A 6,920-nucleotide genomic window follows, 5' to 3' on the forward strand; every position below is an offset into this window, starting at 1 on the left:
GGAGTAGCAGAACGCAAGATGCGCATCATCTGTGGAATGGGCAGGAGTATGATGAAAGGGAAAGATTTGCCAAAGGCTTTCTAGGCTGAAGCATGTAACACAGTAGTTTACATTCTGAATCATAGCTACACGAAGGCTGTGAACGGGATGACTCCACTGCAGGCCTTTTTTGGTAAGAAACCTTCAGCTACACATTTCAGAGTTTTTGGATGTGACTGTTTTGTGCATGTCCCAAAATCAGAACGTCTCAATCACCTAAGACTATTTTGACAAATGCTACATGGTGAGGCTCAATTTAAATCATGATACATGTTAATTTGGGGTTAAGATAGGAGTCTTATTAGGACACATAATTTTTGAAGAAGTGTTGACTATCAATGTCTGGCAATAGAGTGGAATCATCCCTAAAGTCGAGTGGTACCTGACGGGTGCCTGTCCTCACGTAGAAGTCCCCAACTAGGAGGACTTCTCCATAGCTAGAAAAGGCAACAATGGACTGATAAAGAGCTGCAAATGGAGATGTCTCATCCTCATCTCAAGAATGGCATAATATATATGTTAGATATTAATCATATGTATGTCAACCTCTAACAAGTTTAACTCAATAAGATGTATCCTATCTCTAGATAAAAAGCAACAAAATGCTTTTTCTTTTGTTAAAAAAGCTGCTAGTTGTAGCACCAATACTTCAGACCCCAGGCTGAGAGTTACCATTTCTAGTCTTCATGGGTGCATCAAACATAGCAATTGGAGCAGTCTTGATGCAAATCCATACAAAAAATTGGTATAGAGTAGCCTATTAAGCAAGTCACATGATGAACAAAGCAAGTTAGAACTATTCAATGATAGAAAGGGAAGCCTTGGGAATGATATACTCCATGATCAAATTCAGACATTATCTACTTGGCAACAAAATCATTTTTCATGTTGATCATCAAGCACTTATGTATTTGGTGGATAAAAAACACCCATCAGAGAGATTGTCTAGATGGATCTTTTATTACAAGAATTTGATTACTCATGATCCACACCCCGGGAAGATAACATCCAATTGTAGATTGTTTGAGTAGATTGGAATTAGGAGAAACACCTGAAGGCATATATGATCAATTGCTTGATGTAGCACTGTTTCGATTCAACCACTCAACACGGACAATTGGTATGATCAAATGCTCTTTTTCCTAACTGATGGTCTATATCCAAAATCTTTATCTAAAGATCAATGAAAAATGCTTGCACTCAAAAGCAAATCATTTCTCATTAGCAGATCTTTACAATCTGATTGTATGCCACATCAACCAGTAGTGCTACTAGAGCCATTTCAAAAATGGGGCGAGATTCATAGTAGATTTATCCAGATGCATGCTAAATGAGAGAACAGGAGTGTGTGGAGTACGGCGCACTGATAGCAGGTGTACGTAACCCGCAATACGAAAGCACGTGTGACACTGATGCAGTACAGACGGTAACAGGAATGAATGCTGCAAGTGTACTAACTATACGGTCATACATAATGCAGTAGTATGGGCTATATGGCGGCACAGAGTTGTACGGATGGCAATGCAGACTGGTACATGTAGACTGTACAGAACCCGTACAATCGTACGGACTGTACGAACAGGAGGTCTCGAGCTAGAGCTAGAGGCAGTTGTGAATCAGGTTCAAGAGCAGGGAGAACCCGCTCTGATATCAAATGTGAACAAAATGAGAGTAAGAGAGTGAGCTAAATGTAAGTCTTCTAAATAGTGGACTAAAATGAAGTAAGTACAAAAAGAAGTGAGGGGGTTTTGTCTAATTGACAAAACCCTATCTTATCCCCTAACCGTAGTTAGGGATTAGACTGTGGTTAGGGGGAAAAACCTCAAAGAGGGAAAAGTGCCCCTAACCCACTTATTACATTACATTGGCCACTACCTAGAATATGATAATAATTCTAACAAGTCCAACCACAATGGGAAGTAGTGGAACAAGAACTCATCAATGCTAAAAAGTGGCTTCGAGGAACCACTTAAGAAGGATCCTTCATTGCGTAGTGCTTCCGATACACATTACATAAAAAAGAACCATTTCCCCATGAATCTAGTTGGCAGGATGGTCGCACATGTATGCCATGAATTATGGCAAGGGCACCCTCATAAAAAACAATTAAGATAGGCAACATGGGGAGGCCACTGGCTCTAGTCCCTAGTCCAATGCCACCAGCAAGGGAAAATCTCAACACCATGATCACTAGCAACATTTTGTTTGGCATTGGCGGCTAGGCTAGCTTCCTGGATCTTTAGGATTTCAGCGCATCATTTTACCACCAGTAGATTGGTTCACCTGGTTGAGTCTCCTGAGTCCTTCAATGCTTCAAACATACTCAATGCTCTCTCTCTCCTTTGAGGCACGCCAGCCCAATAGCAATCGGTGCAACTAAGAACTTGCAAGTTGTTGGGCTTGAAGAGTTCTTCGCGGGAATGCAATTCTCTTCCTAATGCTTCTATCCACTTGGCAGGGCTCCCTAGTGCCAGTAGTGGCATGGAGAAGTGCCTCCTTTTGAGAGATAGCATCCACCTATAGCTCGCACAATGAGATGTGCTTAATGTTAGATTCAAACCACTCCTTTCGCTCCACCTCTTTGGCACGAGTTAATGGCATGGAGAAGTAAACCTTATATTGTGCATGGGAGACAAAATACAAACATCACTAAGTTGTAAGAGGTGTATGGGTCACAAGGATGATAGCGACGGTATAAAAAAGATATAGAGGACTTGTGAAGGTTGCAGAGTTCAATGAGGGGCTCACAAAATCTGAAAGGATACCTAGACAACAAAGGCCTAGTGGAAGATGCACTATGCCTTGCAAAAAATGATGATAACAAGAGCCTATGGACAACAAGGAGGTTGAAAAAATGTGAGAGTGACCTCGATGACTTCTCCATAAAGTCATGGAGGCTTTAGGGTTCGTGGAAGTAAAAGAAGGAAAGGGCTTCACAGGAGTGGATCCATGAGGGCGTATCATTGCTATCAAAAGTTTCTTATAACTTTAATAAAGTTTTTAGTGTAGTCCAATTACTTAATGTGTGCTCACAATGTCCAAATCAATGTAAACATCTATCCAAATCATATGCCCATACCAATTGTAGGTTTCCTTTGGAACAATCCTTTAAAAATAAAATAGTTGATGAAGGCTGGAGAATAAGATTCATAAAAGTAGAGCATGGTAATTTTGCATTAAAGAGTTAGTGAAAGAGTTTGAAAATAAATAGAAAAGGGCTAAAACTACCTATATTAGTAGAGATAACATACTTCAAGGCTAGGTATGTAATTGAAGTATAGTTACATTGTAACTAAGGGCATGAACGTTGAATGTAGCCAACCTATAGATATCTAAATGTGGCTGCTATTGATAGAGTACCAAAGATTACTAATCAATGTAGAATAAGAGGAGGACAAATAATGAGAGAAATAGACACCAAAAGTAAACTAAACTACCACCAAACCTTTCTTCATACCTCTAGAGACCATTATAACTAACAATCAAGCCATATCTTGTAAGATTATTATCCATATATTTAAGACCAAATGAAAACCCCTCTAATGATAAAGTCTAGGCCAATTTTATGTATTGATAACCAACCAAATAATAGAGTGGTAATCTATTCTACTTATTAACCATAAATGAAAGATAGAAAAAACCACGAACAAGTTGAACAGTAAAAGAAAATGTCAAAACCCTCCCTTTGAGGATGAAACCTAAACATACATATGCACGCGGGTAGGCGCGCGCGCACACACACACACACAATTATTGATAGGAATTCTCAAGGATTATTGCTTGTCTATGTGTGTGCATGCGTGTGCATGTGCATGTGCGTATGCATGCATGCGTGCATGCGTATGTGCATGTGTGTGTGTGTGTGTTTTGCATACATGTATACATATGTGCACATGTGTATGTTGCATACACGTATGTATATGTGCACGTGTGTGTGTGTTGCATACACGTACACATGTGTGCACGTGTGTATGTTGCATACAGGTATGCATATGCATATGTGTGGTATGTGGGCATATACGTATGTGTATATGTGCCTCTTTTACCAACAGAGAGTGTGTATGTGCACCCACATGTGTATGTGCATGTACATGTATGCATATGTAGCTGTGTGTGTGCGCGCACATGTGCACACGCACGTGTGTGTTTAGATTTTATTGTCCTATCGATAAATGAACCATACAATTAATTCCATCATTTAGATAAAAAGTTTATATTTGAGATTGCAAAAATTTCAGAAAAAAATGAGAATTTTAACTAATATAGAGTTTGCAAGAAAACCACTAGATTGATAAAAAAGTGTTGAATCCATCATGTAGTCCAGTATCTGAGGTCAAGGTCCACTTACCTGCGTGATTGCTTTGCATGTGTTTTTGCATGCATGCATATGTGTTGATGTGTGTGCATCTATCGACATGTGTGACACTATGTGTGTTTGTGCACATACATGTGTGTGTGTGCACGTGTGTGTGCACGTGCACGTGCGTGTGAGTGTGCATGCATGCGTGCATGCATGTGTGTGTGTGTGTGTGTGTGTGTGAGGCTAAAAAGCAAGTAGAAAAGTCAAAATTGGCTTTGAGGGCTATTTTTTTGGACCACAGAAGAACAAGGAGAGACAAGTCACAGGATGGAAAAGTGCTCCAGGGCTATTCTTTCACATCGCCTTGCTGATTTTTGACTACCAGGGCAGTCTGTGGGCTGTTGGTGGGCTGCCAGAAGCTCAAAAACGAAATTCATTTTTGTGCCAAGAGCCTCTAGATCAGCTCATTTGTGTGTGTGCATGCGTGCATGTGTGCCTGCATGCATGCATGCGTGTGTGTGTGCGTGCATGCGCACGCGCACGCGCGCGCGTGTGTGTGTGTGTGTGTGTAGGTTAGACTAGAACCCCTCAAAAGGTCCAAGAATATATGCACCACACTAAACATGATATGATATAGAAAAGAGGTGTTTATAAAGAATTAATGTAGTTGAATCCTTTTTTTAAAAATGGATTTAATTAAAAAATTTCGTGGTAGAACCTTTGTACAAAACCTCAACCAGCAATACTGAGACTTGCCACCTTCCAACAATCTTAAGGTAGGATCATAGCTTAAACTAGAAGGGAAGATAGGTGTCATAGCATTGTTGGACTTGTTCTCGATGTCCAAAGTAAAGTTAAAGATTAATCCGTGGTAAACATAGGATTGGAAAGATCCATAATCCCTACACACACATATTATTGCACAGCTAAGAATAAATATAAGAATGGCCGATTAGAGAGTACCCAACGTAGGTAAAGTATTAAGGATGTTGTGTGACAACTTCAATGATGTCCTTAAAGGGGAAGGAGTAATTTCATTCTTTGTATTATTAGAGTAGTTTTTTAATCTTTTCCATCCATATATTCACTTTTCTATATTACACCCACTTAAGAAAATAAGTAGGAAATGGAAACAATAGGGATTGAGCCATAGGTTCAAGAGATCTAAGCCTACAGAATTATCATAATGACCAGTTATCCTCGTATACAATCCATCTTGTTTTATTTTTAATGGATCAGCCATGCTAATATGAGCATCGTGTGTGCTTACATTTACCCGGCATACACTCATGTATGGAGAAATCCCTCAGTAGCTATTGACATTGTCTACACTTAAAGGCTATGTACTAAGTGCTACCAATATAGTCAATATTTTATTGATTATTAGCATGCTATAGTTCACTAGACCCAGCATATCATGAAAGGTTTTTAGGGCGGGCAAACTGAATTTGTTGTCTACATGCTCGCTAAGAATCTATTAGTGCCCACTGACGGGCTGATCGTGGCATATCAGACGATGTCGCTACTGCGAAGAAGCAAGCTGAGCATCTTATACCCTACTGTCATGGTGGGGAGATCACCCCGTGTCCACACCCTATAGTGCGACTAGAAATCGTGTCGTATCCAGCTTGGCGGCAGAGATTATAGATGCTCGAAGCTATCTACGCTTTGAAAGAGGATTCATGTCATGTTGCAATGAATCACATGTTTACTGCCCTTATGAGTAAGTTGCTTGCTATCGACTACTGTGACTCTATCATACACTTACATATTGGTTCGCATATACTAGCAAGAGGGTCGGCCATCTTGGAGGGGCTGGTTGGGCTAGTTGGAGCCAGCCAACCAAGCCTTATATAAGCAAGCAGAAGAGGCTGGGACCCTGCCTTAAAGGAGGGCTAAAGCCCTTGGAGTGTGGGCTAAAGGCCTTGGAAAAGAGAGCCCTAAAAGAAGCATTTTGTGGTAGACAAGTTGGTCAGGAAGGTTTCCATAATTTATATGAGGAAGCTTGATTTTTAGCAAGGGTCGGAGACCTTTTAAATTCGTTTTTGTAATTACAATTTGAAATAGGTAGGAATTTAAAGGGGCGGCCTTGCTTAACCCCTCTGTCACTGATAACGATAGCTTTCCTGAAGAGAACATTTCAATTTTGTCAATTTTGTTTTCTTAAAATTTCCAATCCATTTATTATATGCAACTTTTTATTATTGTCCAAATGATTGAATTAATTGTGTGGTTCATTTATTCATGTGATTATTAAATCTAAACACACACATTGATCTCCCAACTACGAGCTAGTACCATACAATTAATTCATAATCATAGGATAATGTTATGCTTGGCTAAATCTTTGTTATTGCTAGTATTTTGAGTTCCTTTCCTTTGTGTACTAATGGTTACTTTTTATGTGCAGAAACATTGGTACCAAAAATTGGATTATGCATCTACTGATGGCATTGTGCTTTATATCACTTTTACACTTATCATAGAGATCCATTTTTCTGGCAATTACTATTAGGTGGGGAGTAAGTTCCACATGGTGGGCTTACTCCTCACCATGGCCTTTTAGATCATGAACAAAGTT

Source organism: Dipteris shenzhenensis, chromosome 11 (assembly GCF_047967505.1).
Source record: "Dipteris shenzhenensis isolate YYH24624 ecotype China chromosome 11, Dip_SZ_1.0, whole genome shotgun sequence".
NCBI lineage: Eukaryota > Viridiplantae > Streptophyta > Polypodiopsida > Gleicheniales > Dipteridaceae > Dipteris > Dipteris shenzhenensis.